This window comes from Pteropus vampyrus, unplaced genomic scaffold, assembly GCF_000151845.1.
Source record: "Pteropus vampyrus isolate Shadow unplaced genomic scaffold, Pvam_2.0 Scaffold48, whole genome shotgun sequence".
Taxonomy (NCBI): Eukaryota; Metazoa; Chordata; class Mammalia; order Chiroptera; family Pteropodidae; genus Pteropus; species Pteropus vampyrus.
In genome coordinates this window covers 5,270,120-5,285,994 of record NW_011888829.1, presented here as the reverse complement: position 1 = coordinate 5,285,994, position 15,875 = coordinate 5,270,120, and the positions used below count along the sequence as shown (strand labels likewise).

Genomic DNA, 15,875 nt, shown 5'->3' with positions numbered 1-15,875 from the left:
GCTGTATGCAGTGACTAGATAAAGGTGACTGGTTTTTGTACTTTAATTCTTCTTGAAATCTCAGTCTTTGTTAGGTAAGGGGAAAGCTTAAGTCTGTATTGTCAAGAAACAAGTTGTACGCTAATCTTATTTCTGTTATGTTTGGGGCTACAGTTATGCATCAGACCAACAATTAGCTTATCTGCTGATACAAAAACTCAGAAACAGGATTATGATTGCTATTGCCTTGTAGCTGAACAAATAGTAATGGAATATCTTGCTCCTGATGTAAAACCCTCAATTTTAATCCCTTTTAGTGCCTTAGGGTGGCAGCCCTTCTTAATGCCATCATTTGGCTCCTAAAATCTACTTAATCTCTGGACCTCTGTTTCCTTGAATTTCAGCTCCCTGTGGCAACCACCTCACAAGTGTCCCTTGTGTATCTCTGCTTAGTGTCACTGCTGAGCTAAAATCCATGTTACTGAAGCAGCCGTGGTTTCTGCTTCTCCTCCTTGCATCCTTCTACTAAGGATGAGGGTCAGTGGGCTGTAATGAAAACTTCACATTACCCGAAACAAGTTAAATAAATTCTGTTGGCACTAAAGATTTGCCTTTTATTTATGCGGTGGTTGGCCACATCTGCCTTAATTCTCGTCTCACTTTAAAAACCAGGTTGATAAAAAAAGATCTTGTTTTTGTGAAGGAAGCTCTACCTTTTCAAGACAGCTTCACTGTTCAACCTGTTTATTTACTTCCCTGCAAAGCCTAGTTTTTTCAAAAACTTCACGTAGCCCAAACTATGACATAAGTATGTCTTCAAAGAACCAGTTGCTACTTTCCAGTCTGCAGAAAATAGATGCTAGCCGACCGCAACTGAAGGAGCTATTGGCCAAGATGTGAGATGGTTACTTTCGCTCAATGAAGCAATTCCAACTGAAGAGGTTATTTTGCTGCAGAGAGTTTACTCAAGAATTTCTCCTGAATTTAATCTAACCACACAGCTATTGAAAAGGGAATGTCTGCCAGCCACACTGCCCTGCATCCCCATGAGAGGAAACTTCATTTGATGTAACGTTGACCTACATGGAGAATCAGACAGAGCTGGAGTTTGTATTAGTCATATTTATTGCAATAAATCTACCCTTTTAGCGAGAAGACTCTTCGGAGTAGTTGAACCTAGACCTTGAAGTATAGAGAGCAAAGGCCATCATATAGCTGTGCACCCATGATTGAGGCCACTTAATCCATTCTGACAGTTGCTCAATAGAATATTCATTAGAGTTCTCCAGGCAGCCACCAGCCATCAGTTAGCTAGTCAGTATTTTTATTTCTGAAGTACCCCCGTGGTCTGAATTGAATTGCAGGAATGTTATTTGTAGCTGGAATTCCAGGTAGTCTTTCCCAAGAGTATTGGTATTTTATAATCTTTATTTCTTAACTTAGACACTGGGGGTCAGTATTTATTCACAAATGCCCCTGGATTTGACAGCAAGCCTAGCTCTGGCTATTTACAAAATGTCATGCCTAAAAAGGCCTTGAATTGATGGTGGGATTTTTTTTCTCTAATTATGTAACTACAGATAAACTCGGCCTGTGTAAACATAAAATGTAAATATAAATTATCGCGAATCCCCATAGGATTGCAACCTGGGAAAGAGGCAGACAGTTTTAAATCTAAAATATAAACTAATACCAAGTCTTTGGTTTCTGGAGACTTAACTGGCAACATTGACCCTACTGATGAACTCAGACGCTCAGCCATCATCCTGGCTATCAGCCTTGGCTTTACTTCATCTCCTCTCTATCTTCACCACTGAGGCCTTAAGTCACACCCTCATCTTTTCTCTCTTTAAAGATTTCAACAGTCTTCTAGTTGATCTCCCTTCCTGCACTTTTACTCTTCTCCAGCCCCCTCCAAAGATTTGTCAGGTGACCACACAGAGCTTTCGGAGACACCAGCACTCTTTTAAAGCTCTACCTTTGCGTGTGTCTCCCCCACATCACTGGCCCCGCCTTGCCCTCTTTTCATTGGCTGCCTAATATCTGCTCATGCCTCAGGACTCTCATGCTCCCCCAGAACCCTGTGACTTGCCTATGCTGGATCTCACTTGTTCCCTTTTCTCTTCTTATCAATGGCAGGAGAATTGAATGCATTTAGTCCTCTGCCTCATTAAGCTGAGTGCCAGACAAGCTCATGCAAAGTAACTCTCCAGAATTTCACAAATTTATCCCCTTTGAGTACTAAACTGTCCACTTTGCAATTTAGCCTTTAAAATATTTCTCATCTAGTAGATATTTGATCTTGATCCATACTGTGCTCTCTGGCTGTCTTCCCACTATGAAGCACAGATGGACCCCTGTCTGCTAGTGGACAGGAAGGCAAACAAGGCTCAGTAGCCTGTCAGCTCAAAGCAGTTATTCATACTGCTGTAATGGTGTGGAGACAGGTTATTTAATGAGTTATGTTCTTGCTCTTCATTCAAATTATAGAGTTAAATGTAGATATAAAATATTTTGGAATTTGAAAGTAGGTAGAGAAGATTTCTTAAGCCTGTCACCCTGAGAACTATCATTTATTTCTTTATATATATTTTTCCCATGTAGATATATCCTTAGTTTATATTCCATTTTGTATTCTTTATCATAAGCATTCTCCATGTTTCATAGGCTTCGAACAATCTTATTAAATGGAGAAATACTATTACATCATTTGAATAGAATTTAAATGTCCCAAAGGGGAAAAAATAAATGTTTTCGATGTATCGCTATAATAATTCTGTTCACATAACTTCCCTCCAGGTCCATCTCGAATGTCTGTGAAGTCCAGCATAAGAGCGCAATAGGGACCCGCATATACTATTTGTCCAAATATGGAGAAATATCAATTAAGTTAACAAACTTATATACAATGTTTTATGTTTTATAGACCTTGACAAATATACCTCATAACAAAAAATATTTTTTAAAATATGTAAAACCATTTTATGTGACTGAAAGCCACCAAACATCAAGGATTATTATGGAAGTCATGAGCTGGGATTGGAGAAGTAGACAGAAGCCAGATCGGGTCACAGTGAGATGTGTGGAAGATATGAAAGGTCTTCTAAGCAGGAGAGTGGTCTAAGTAGCCCAAGCCCTCGTTGCCACCGAAGAGCTTTAGCCATTTGAGCATACAATCTCCCCAAAGCAACATCTACATTCCACTACTGTGAAATATAATCTCTATGAGATTTGCAAATCCTATTGTATTTAAAAAGAGATTAAGGTTCTCAAATATACGTATTATGGACAGACCTGAAGAGAGAAATGGACAGCAACACAATAATAGTAGGAGACTTTAATAACTCCCCTTCAGTTACGGATAGAACAATCAGGTCGAAGATAAATACGGAAGCAGAGGACTCAAACAACACAGTTGAATTAACTGAACCTAATAGACATATACAGAACACTCCATCCAAAAACAGCAGAATACATATTCTTCTCAAATGCACATGAAACATTCTCCAGCATGTTAAGCCACAAAACAAGTCTCAGCAAATTTAAGGTTAAAATCATATAAAATATCTTCTACTATATGGAATAAAACTAGAATCAATAACAGAAATAAAACAGAGAAGTCCACTAAAATGTGGACATAAAAAATTCACTCTTAAACAATGAGTCAAAGGAGAAATCACAAGGGGATTTAGAAAATATTTGGAGATAAAATGAAAACACAAAATATCAAAATGTATGGACTACAGTGAAAGAAGTACTTAGAAAAAAGTTTATAGTAGCAAATGGATTATATTAAAAGGAACTCAAATCAACCTAATTTAACATCTCAAGGAACTAGAAAAAGAAGAACAAACTAACCCAAAAGTTGGCAGAAAGAAGGAAATAATAAAGATTAGAGCAGAGAGAAATGAAATAGAGAATGCAAAACAATAGAAAAAAACAAAACCAAGAGTTGGTGTTTTGAAAAGATCAACAAAATTGACAATCTCTTAGCCAGAATAACTAAGAAAAAAAAAGGAATGAGACATAACTAATATTAGAACTGAAAGAGGGGACATTATAATTTATGTCACAGAAATAAAAAGAATTATAACAGACTATTATGAACAATTATATGCCAACAAATTGGATAACCTTGAAGAAATGGATACATTCCTAGAAACAGACAATTTACTAACACTGAATAATAATAATTTAAAAAAATCTGAACAGACCTATAAATAGTAAGGAGATTAAAGCAGTAATCAACAGCATCCCAACAAAGAAAAGTCTAGGACCAGATGGCTTCACTGAATTCTACCAAACATTTAAAGCAGAGTTAATACCAATCCTTCTTAAACTCTTCCAAAAATTGAAGATGAGGGAATACTTCCAAACTCCTTTCTGTGAGGCCAGCATTATTACCAAAAAAGAAATAAAGATACCCAAATGAGAAAGGTTTACATGATCTTATACATAGAAAACCCTAAAGATTCCCAAAAACTGTTAAAATTAAGAAATGATTTCAACAGTTTTATGATACAAAATTAACACAAAAATCAAATGTGTTTCTATATACTAACAATGGCCAACCTGGAAAAAAATATTAAGAAAATAATCTCATTTACTATAATATCGAAAAGAATAAAATACTCTTGCAGAAGTAGAAAAAAGAAACCTAAAAATGAATTTCAAGAGACCCTGAACAGCCAAAATGATCTTGAAAAAGAAGAGCAAAGTCAGAGACCTCATTCTTCTTGATTTCAAAACATACTACAAAGCAACAGCAATCAAGACAGTGTGGGACTAGCATAAAGACCTATATATAGACAAATGGAACAAGATAGCTCAGAAGTAAACCCTTGCATATATGGCCAAATGATTTTTGACAAGGGTGCCAAGGCTACACAGTGGGAAAAGGATGGTCGTTCAACAAATGGTGTTGGAAAAACTGGCTATCCACATGCAAAAGAGGAAAGTTGGACTCTTATCTTATACTATATATAAAAATTAACTCAAAATGGGTTAAAAACCTAACAATAAGACCCTAAAATTATAAAACTCCTAGAAGAAAACAGATGAAAAGCTTCAGGACACTGAATTTGGCAATGATTTCCTGGGAATGACACCAAAGGCATAAGCAATAAAAACAAAAATAGACAAATAGGACTATATCAAACTAAAAAAAAAAAACTTCTGTACATCAAAGGAAACAATCATTAAAGTAAAAGGCAGAGGAAATATTTGCAAATAATATATACGATAAGAGTTTATAAATATATAAGGAAATTTTACAACTCAACAACAAAAACCAAATAACCCAATTAAAAAGTAGGCAAAAGACTTAAATAGACAATTCTCCAAAAAAGATACACAAATGGCCAACAAACACATAAAAAGATGTTCAACATTATTAATCATAAGAGGAATGTAAGTCAAAACTATAATGAGATATTATCTCATATCCATTAGAATGTCCACTATCAAATGGACAGAAAATATGAAGTGTTAACAAGGGTGCAGAGAAATTGAAATCTTTGTCACTATCGATGGGAATGAAAAATAGTGCAGCCATTATGGTAAACAGCACAGAGATTCCTCAAAATATTAAAAATAGAAGTACCATATTATCCAGCAATCCCACTTCTCAAAAGAATTCAAACCAGGATCTTGAAGAGATATTTACACACCCATCTATTGCAGCATTATTCACAAAAGCCAAGAGATGGAAGCAACCCAAATATTCATTGACAGATGACTGGAGAAACAAAATGTGGTATATACATACAATGGAATATTATGCAGCCTTTAAAAAGAAGGAAATCCTGGCACATACTACAACATGGATTAACCTCAAGGACATTAAGTGAAATAATCCAGTCACAAAAAGACAAATATTGAATGTTTCCACTTATATGAGGTATCTAAAGTAGTCAAAATCATAAAAGCAGAAATTGGAAAGATGGTTGCTAAGGGCCGAGGGGAGGAGAATTAGTGTTTAAAGAATATAGAGTTTCGGTTGTGCAAGATGAAAACTTTCTGGAGATCTGTTGCACAATAATGTGAATATGTTAAATTTAATGTTATATACTTTTTACCTCAAAGTAAGAGAGAGAGAGAGCGAGGTAGAGAGAGAGAGAGAGAGAGAAACTTCTATACTTCTAAATACACCACTTCTGGAAATGATGCTGTGACTAGCATCGCAATGAAAGGAAAGTGATGATGACGATTTTTATGACTGTTGAAATCATGCGAAAGTATTATATTTAAGAATCTTGATTTTAAATTTTATCATACAGGTTTAATGAATTACTCCCAAGGGTCATTCTCTAAAGGCAAATTAAGCCAGGTCTTAGATCTTGTAAAATCCTCACGGTGTCACTATGAAGTGAGCACTTTTATTATCCTCATCTTACAGAGAGGCTCAGAAAAACTGAGTTATAGGCCCAAAGTCACAGAGCTAGTATATAGCTGCAGCAGGATTCAAATCCAGGCCTATCTACTGCACAGCCCATGCTCTTGATCATTATTCCATACTGTTTTTAGCTTGAAAATAAATTTTTAAATTGAGATGTCCATCTAAAATTGGCCAAAGAATAAGATTATCCAATGAAGCTATAGTGACCAACTTTCATTTTCATTCTCTTCCAAACTAATATGGTGCCTCATAAGCTCAACATGACTCTGAGTGGAGCTAGAGCGCTTAGATTTATTTCACAGAAATTTAAGTGTTTTTCTAAGTGAGAGAAATGGAGTTCACTTTTTTTTTTTTTTCTCAACTCATCTACTTTGATATTTGGAGAGTCCAGAGCTTGAGTATCAAAGCCTAACTGGATTATATGAATACGTACATAACAGAAGGTGAACTAAACATTTTATTTGCAAAAAAATAAAACAAAAATTGTGCTTTCTTCCACATAGGTATTTAAAGCCACAGAGCTTCAGCCTTAGAAAACTATCAGTTTCAGGATTCTTAGTTGGAAACAGTAGACACCACTCTAGCTGGTTTAAGCACACACACAAAAAGAGTTTATTAAAAGACATAAGTACTTCACAGACTATTTGGGAAAGCCAGGCAGTTAAGCTTAGAAGGCCACGTGGCTGAGAATAACACCCAAAGCACAGTGTGGGATGGCTTCAGCAAGGACTCCAATGCCCCTACCATTGGGCACAGACACAGCAGCTCCCAGGGGTGATTTGGGCACTGAGTACTAGAACATTCGTTGCTGCTATCCCAATGGTCAGTGGTCTCATAGACTGCAAAAAAGGCCATCAGTTCTTCTCTCCTGTATTCAGCCATCCATGCTCCCTTGCTATGGCATTTTGAATACCCTACTACCTGATTCTGGACTCAGCAATGTGATGTCCAAGGACATGTGACACAAGCAGAGACTTGAAAAACATGTACACTGTTCAACTTGTCTTCTCTTGGAACCCTGAGGCTGCCACATGAAGAAGCCCAAGCTGGTCTCCTGGATGATGAGATTAGATACACATAGCCTAGTCACTACTGTTACCCAGACTTGGAACTTGACAGTCACCAGACATGTGATTGAGGCCATCCTAGATTGCCCACTCACTAGCCAACTTGTCATTTGACCATAGATTCATGAGTGAGCCTAGCAATGATCAACCATGCTGGTCCAGACCAAACAGTATGGTCAACTCACAAAATCATAAGCTAAATAAATTGTTTTAATAAGCCACCATGTTTTAGGGTATCAGCAGCAAAAACTACCTGATATTAGCTTACTAAACTCTTTCACGTACCTTATCTCACTTTACTCTGCTCACAACAATTCTTTAAGGCAGGAGGAGCAGGTATATCATCCCCATGTTCCAAGGACAGAAAATTGAGCCCCACAGAAGCTTAGTAAATTACCAAGTGTCAAACTGCTAATAAATAAAAAAGTTGGGTCTAAAATGTATACATTGAATATATTGTTTTGTTTGGGGCAAAGCAATAGTGTAATTATGACTTCAGCTTAGTCAGTGGTTCTGCTAATATATGTTTATCCCCTCCAGTTATCATATAAATACTTAAAATTCAAGGGGAAGGTTCCCTCTGTCAAAATTTGTTCCATCACTTAGAGGCAACTATCAAGTAGCCCTGGCCAGATGGACTTACGAGTGATTGTAGGGAATAAGCAATCAAATATCTCCTGTGAAAAACATAATTTGGAGGAAATCAACATCTCTTAATCTGTGCATATCTCTGCTATGGGCTCTCGCTTGCTGGTAAATTCATACAGATGTCAGTGTACGTGAAAGGACTCAGCACATTATAGGCAAAGACCTTAGGATATAATTTGGGTTTAGCACTAATATGAAGGCAAGCTCTTGGTCCTCAAGGAGCCCACTCAGTATGGAGCTTAACTCAAGTTTACCATTAGCTATAGTTCTAGGAGGGATATCCATCGTGTCATGAAGTGGGGACAATAAAACGCTGTTGGTGTTCATTCACAGGGTTCACAAAAGGTTTTGTGACGGAGATATCATTGGAGCTGGATTTTAAGGATTGTGATGGAAAGATGGGAGGACAGAGAGGTGAACGAATTTAGCAGGACTTGGAAGCTGATTAGAAGGAGTCTGAGTAAACATGAAGACCCAAACAGACTAAGGTAGGTTTTCAGCAGGAATGACCAGCATTACCTTAATTAATTGGGCACTGATTCAGAAGTGCTGCAATTCTAGAATTTGCTAGCAATAAGCAATCAATGAAATAAGTCCTAGCTTACAGTCTGCAAAAGAGAGGAGCTGGTTTAGGGAAACAATGAGTTTCACTTCGAATATGCTGTGCTTGAGGTATCAATAGGTTATCTATATGGGTATGTCTTGTGATCAGTTAAAAACAAAAGAGAAGCCAAGGGGCTCAGCTTGTCTCAGCTGTGATTCCTACCTTGTGGAATTTTGTGAGAGTTAAATAGGATAATATATCTAAATGTCTAGCATAAGTGCTTGGCCACAGAAGAAAGTTTAAATCACCATTCAGTCCCTAGAATAAACAGTTTCCTTATTCCATTTCTTTCTTCTCCCTTGGTGATGAGGGAGCCTAACCTTGGTGTTTCCTCGGATCAGCCAAGACCAACTAAAAGACCTTTACCAAGCGTCTGCCCCCAAGAATGTTTATGAACCTCACTCCAGAGAAAGGCTTGGCAAACTCGTCCTGTGAAGGGCTAGCTAGTAAATATCGTCATTCTTGTGGGCCATACGAACTGTCAAAGCTATTCAAGTCTGCTGTCATAGTGCAAGAGCAGCCAAGGACTATATGAAAATGGGCGTGGCTGTGTTCCAATAAAACTTTATTTACAAAAATAGGCAGGGGCCTGATGTGGTCCACTGGCAAGAGTTTGCCAATTCTCACTCTAGAGCAATGTCGTTGGTGGCCTTTTTAGGATGTGAATGTTCATATCATTAATACCATTAATATGATTAATACCATTAATGACATTAATTTCATTTTTAAAAGATGACAGATCTGCATATCTAAGATATTCTAGTTTGAAGGGACCATGTCACATTCAGGCCCTGCTATTCAATCATTGCACCAGGAAGGAACACCTTATTAGGCCAGACTGCATGTTCAAGAGGATTATCTCCTCTCACTAGTACCATGCCTAGCACATGATAGGAGTGTCAAAGGTTGCTAGATGCCCACTAAGACACATTCTCTCCTTCTTCTATAATAAAACATTTTAGATAAGAACATAGCCTGTCTGCCAGCCAGAAACTGATTTTCCCAGCCTCCCTTGCAGCTAGAGTGGCCATGTTTCCTAGCTCACATCCTTGAAAGGAAATTTCTACCCTGCATTTACTTTCTCTTCTCCCTTCCTTCCAGTTGGCACTAAAAACATGCCAGAGACCTAGCTTTGACCATATAAATAAGGACAGTGCTCAAGACCAAGGCTTCTCAAGCCTAAGTGTGTACAAAAATCTCTGGTTGGATATCCACCTGCAAAAGAATGAAGCTGGACCCTCACCTAACACCATATGTAAAATTAACTTAGAATGGATCAAAAGACCTAATGTAAAACCTCAATTCTTAGAATAAAGTTTCATGACACTGGATTTAGCAATGATTTTTTGATATGATACCAAAGGCACCGGCAACAATAGAAAAAATAGACAAATTAGACTTTGTGAAACTTTAAAAATTTTGTATATCAAAAGACAATAATGTATTGATATTGATCAACAGAGTAGGCAATATTATTTACATATCATATATCTGATAAGGGATTAAAATCCAGAATATGTAGAGAACACCTAAAACTCAACAACAAAAAACAACTCAATTCAAAAATGGACAAAGGATTTGAATTAACATTTCTCCAAAGAAGATATACAAATGGGCAACAAGCACATGAAATATTGCTCAATATCATTGATCATTAGGGGAATATAAAATGACACACCACCTCACACCCTTTAGGGAAACTACTGCCTAAAAACAAAACAAAACCAAACCCCAAAAGCAGAAAATAACAAGTGTTAGTGAGGCTGTGGAGAAATTAGAACTCTTGTGCACTGTTGTTGGGAATGTAAAATGACACAGCAGATGTGGAAACAGCATGATGATTTTTAGAACATTAAAAATAAGATTACCGTATGATTCAGCAATTCAACTACTGTGTATATACCCAATATAATTAAAAGTAGGGTCTTGAAGAGATATTTATACACTCATGTTCAGAGCAGCATTATTCAAAATAGCTAAAACATGGCAGTAACCCAAGTATCCACTGGCAGATGAATGGATAAGCGAAATGTGGTATATACATACATTGAAATATTATTCATACTTAAAGAGGAAATTCTGGCATATGCTACAACATGGATAAACTTTGAAGATATTTTACTAAGTGAAATAAGCTCTTCCCCAAAAGACGGATACTGTATGATTCCACTTCTATGAGATATTTAGAGTAGTCAAATCAATGAGAAAGAAAGTAGAATGGTGGTTGCTGGAGGCTAGGGGAAGGGGAGAATGGGAGTTATGTTTAATGGGTAAAAGTTTCAGTTTGGCAAGCTGAAAAGAGTTCTGGAGATGGATGGTGGTGATGGTAACACAACATTATACATGTATTTAATACCATTGAACTGTACACTTAAAAATGGTTAAGATGGTATGTTTATGTTGTGTGTATTTTGCCACAATGGACAAAAAATCGAAAGAAAAGAAGAGGAATCACCCAAAGAGATTGGTAAAACAGATTTGTGGGCGCCACCAACGAAGGTACCGGTTCAATAGCTCTAAAGTGGGGACTTAAGAATTTAAATTTCCAATAAGTTTCCAGATGAGCTGATGCTGCCCATCCTTGGACCATACTTTCAATAGCACTGCCCTAGGAGGAGACAGATTAACAATAGGGAAGGAATTTGGGTTCCTAAATGGTTGTAGGTAACAGGGAAGATAGAAAAATAAACTCTCTCAAGCGCAACTTAGCTTCCATCCTAATTCATTTGGTGCTCAATAATTGTTTGTTGGATGACTGAATAAGTGAACCACTGTGTTTATGGGCAAAAAGTACAGATGGGTCTGGACCACTTGGTTCTTCTGGCTCTATTTCCCTCTCTGTCTACGTGTTAGTTCGAGGTCGATCCTAATTATCAAACAGACTGAAATCAATAGCTGGAGTATGGACAAGGGCAGTGCAATTCACTTTTTACCCACCGTTCTCATATAGAGTTAAAGGACGAAGGATCTCGCGGGGAATGACGGGAGCGCAGACTTGCTGCTGAGAGGGCTCGAGTCCAAGTTCGCGAGATGAAGAGACTGATGGAATATTAGACCAGGGAGGTGCTGCTGTGGTGGGAAAGAATGCTGGTCGTGACCACTTCCTTGTCTTTATTCTTCACTGGCGTTAGATGCTGGCCTTGCCCGAATATCATGCTGAGAGACCTGGACCTCAGTAACTCCGACACACACACCCTTTTCAGAAATTTGTAATTTCATCATTTCTTGACCAAATGACTCCAACCGCAGAAAGGCACAAATTTTCCACAGGGATTTATATTCTGCCGCTCCCTTTTGGTGGGTATACTCTCTCTTGCTTGCTTTTGAAACCCCATTCATTATATGAAGTATACGTTTTTCGAAACTTATTTTAAAGTAAACATGTTATTAAATGTACATATCTTGTCTTTCTCGCTTTACTTTATAGATTTAAGAACTGAGATACAGAACACTCTACGGCTATGAAAAGTTAAATTCATTTTTTTTTTTTTATTTGGCCTGTGGACCATCATCTGGACTTTGAAGTCTAAAGATCTAGAATTACCCACCCTCTCCCCCACTCTCGGTACGTCCAGATCCTGATGCAAAAAGCAACCTAAGACTTCCAGCTTCTGGTTGCAATCGAAGGCTAGTAAGTTTGGAGAACTGGATGGAACTGTTTCTTGCACAGGCAAACAATTTGTTATCAGGAAGAAATTTGAAGCTAATGAAAAGCAATTAATCCAATGGCAGGCGTTGCCATAAATTTTATTCCCCAAGTGAATGCATGATACAAGCATGATTCTTGATTTCAGATAAAGAAGAAAATGCAGAGCTATTATTAAACACAAAGTAAAACAACATGAAAAAAAAAAATGCCAGAAGATAGAAAGAATGCAAGTAGGAGCCCAGGAGCAGAGGGAGGGAAGAGCTCAGTGGAGGGGGGATGCATGGGGAGGACAAAGTGGGCGCTGTGCTGTGGAGCTGTGCCAAGTTGAGCCTGTCTCCAGTCTGGGAATGCTGAGGGGCTAGGGACAGAGCTTGCTCCTTCCCTAGGCGTCCTAAGCCTGGACCCCTGCAGGCTCCCCACCTCAGCCGCTCCCTTCCACAGGGAGTCACATGGTGCCCTCCCCTTATGAAGCAAGAAATAAAGAATGACTCCTCATTTCCTGGAACACTTGAGACCACAGGGGAGTTGGCAGAGGCAGGGGAAAGTTAGGGTTTTCTGTAGACTAGGAGTGGGGGAGGGAAGAGGGCCCCATAGCTACCTATGTATATCTCCCTACCAGGCAGAATTCTGGCAGATGTAGACAAGGGCTTTCGAGGTAGCCTGTGGTTGAAAAATCATCCAGGGATGCTTCAAGTCTACTGACAGATCCAGATGATTAGGTGGCGGTTTCTGTCTTTGAAAAATCAAAATATAATTTGCTTTTAGGCCGCCTTAAGGGGACCGTGAATGAATACCTAATATGATCACAAGATCTTCCCAACCACTAAGAAAAAGCGCCTTCCTCTTCTTCCATCATAGATGCCTGAAATTCCTTTAATAAGGGATATAAATCTTTATGAAATCATTAGAGATAAAAATTTAAAAGCAAATACCACTCAGGAACAGAGCATACTGAGGATGCTCATTCACAATGAAAAAAAAAGTAGTCAGTAAACTGAACCCCTTTCCTCCATTTCAGCAGAGGAATGGGGTGCTAAAGCTGAAGAGAGATGTGTGTTGAAAAAAAGACTTAGGGAAAACAAAGTTACTGACCAGCCGATTGTACTAAAATGTCACCCTTGTTTACCTTCAGGTGAGTTGGAGGAGAGAGAACGTCACACTTTCAAGCTGAGTGTGAAGACACTTTGTCTCACAGGGCTGCTGGTGATAGATAATCTTGTTACGTTTGATGGAGATTTTGGTGCTGTCTTTCGGAAAACTTTTAAAAAAGCATTATTTGAAATATGTATATAAGATAGTTGGTGGCACAACATGGTGAGATGCAAAGGGCCTGGGCGCTGAGAGACCAAGGTTTGGGTTTTATCCCAGGCTCTGCCATCGGCTAGCTGAATGGCCAGTGGCCAGCTGCTTCATCTCTGAGACTTGCCTCAGGCAGTGCTCTGGATCACGGTTTTCTTCTTTCTAAATTGGGACGTTTTTTATGAAAGCGGAGCTGCCCCACCGGAAGTGGAGGAGGGGTCACAGAACCCTGCCTATTTAGCTCCTGGCTTCCTCCCCCAGCAGTTTGAACTGCACTGGCTCAGATGATGGCTAAAATCTCCTTGAGTTTATAAAAAAGTAGCTTCTACTGAAGGAGCCTCACAGACAGGCTTTGAGAATCCGGTAATCCTGTTTTAGAATAAGGCACGTAGTCCACAAGCCTTATTCTGCTCAGGGGTTGTGCATGGGAGCCAGAGGAGGCTGCTGCAAATGGGCCTTCGGGTTCCCTGAAAAGGTGAATAATCTCTTAGTTGCATGGGCTGCCAGAGAAGACATGGAGGGTCTAGGAATTTTTATTAATAACTTTTATTAAGAACAGCTTCTACGTGTTATATTAACAATCACATAATCTCCCGGCTTCCAATACGGCCCCTTCTCGCTTATCTACCTGTTCTTTTCCATCTCAGCCATCCCACTGGTGCTCGATAATAACTTTTGCCTTTGGTGTTTCTAGTATGTGTCATAGATGGTGTACATCGTCAGAATAACATACCTTCTGTGGTACCTGAGCGGAGGTATCATCCATCTACGCCCTACTCCTATCAGACGCAGAGAAAACAGACAGAAGAGCTACATGATGCAGCCTTGGAGAGATTATAGACAGAGATATAAATATAGATACAGATGCAGAGAAGTAATGATACTTGTTTCTTAAGCCTCCATGAAAAACAGAGGCACATTCAAAGCCATATCCCATACAGGAGAGAAGCACTGTAGATTTTTAAACAATGAAATGCTGTGAGAGAAAACTGTATTTGAAGCAAAACTATTCTGGCAAAGAGATGTCAAGGGGATCAGAGCAGGGAAAGCTCAGAGGGAGAACAATGACCCGAGAGTTGTGGGAATGCAGCCCCTAGGTGTGGCGAGGGCCTGTGCCCGGAAGGACAGCTCTCACTTGTGAGAGCAGCACCGGCCAATGCGGAGAACTTGGTTGGGGACTGAGAGACTGGGAGACCTAGGAACTGCCACCAAGTCTGCCCGCCATTTTCAAGGAGAGGCTGTAAGATGAGGGGTGGGGTCTGACAGATAATGCGGCCCTCCCTGATCCATATTGTCTATGACTTTCTCCTCTGTCAACCTTTGGGACCCAGAGAGGCCAAAAGTCGCTAGGCAGTTTCCCTGTTTTCTCTGCATGTGTTTCAACTAAGTCCTCCTAGACATTTTTCATGTTGGAGGTCGAGTCATTGGAGTTGTCCCTGATGGCCGAAAGCCCTGCCTAGAAAAATTGTGTAATAGTAACTGGCACTTGTGTGGAACTTCCATGCAAGCCCTGCTTAACTGTTTTATACATATTAGTGTACGAAGTAGGTACTATTATCATTCTCATTGTATAGATAAGGAAACTGAGGCACGGAGTGGTGAAGCAAGTCGCTCAAGGCGAGTAGAGTGGTAGAGTTAGGCTTCAAAGTTAGGCAGTTTGGCTCTGGACCCCAGGTGTTAAATACCAGATTTTACTACCTCTTTATTATAAAGCAAATAATAGTAACAATAACGTATATGGGAACTTCTTGGCCATTCTGAACAAGGAGAGTTTGGTGTCAGGGTATCTCAGAGTGAGCCAGGGGCCTTGGAAGATGTACAGCTACTGTAAACATGCATTGCTGCCACTGTATCTATTTCTCTCTCAAAATTAACAGCCACAAAAACCGCGATCATTCGCAACTTTAAAAAGAAGCTAACAGCTATAGGAATCTGGAAATAATATCCCCTTAACTCAAAGGACTGATGCATTGGTTTAAAAGGGGTTGACTTTAAAGCTGGTATGTGAGTTTACTGGGGCCATTGGCAGGGATGTTAACAATTTATGGAATGCATTTTTGGAAAGGGTTAGGGGAAAAAACATGTTGTGTCTTACAAACCCAGAGTTAGGAATACAGCTCTAAGGGGTGAGCATTAAATATCAAGCTTTCAGTATGCATAGTTTTTCAGGGAATCAGTTTGCTTGCTTTCTTCTTCTTTTCTTTTTCAGATCTTACCCAAAGGATCAAATTC

The 15,875-nt window shown here is 39.0% G+C and overlaps 1 long non-coding RNA gene across 2 annotated transcripts in view; it reads left to right on the top strand.

The window, feature by feature from the left end:
• The first annotated feature begins 8,040 nt into the window (after positions 1 to 8,040).
• LOC105291638 overlaps positions 8,041 to 15,875 on the top strand; it is a 12,884-nt gene continuing 5,049 nt past the window's right edge. For both annotated transcript variants that reach the window (XR_002780177.1, XR_002780176.1), the window contains exons 1-3: positions 8,041 to 8,579; positions 11,646 to 11,992; positions 13,363 to 13,476. This is a non-coding gene — a long non-coding RNA (uncharacterized LOC105291638). The remainder of the gene's footprint in view (positions 8,580 to 11,645; positions 11,993 to 13,362; positions 13,477 to 15,875) is intronic.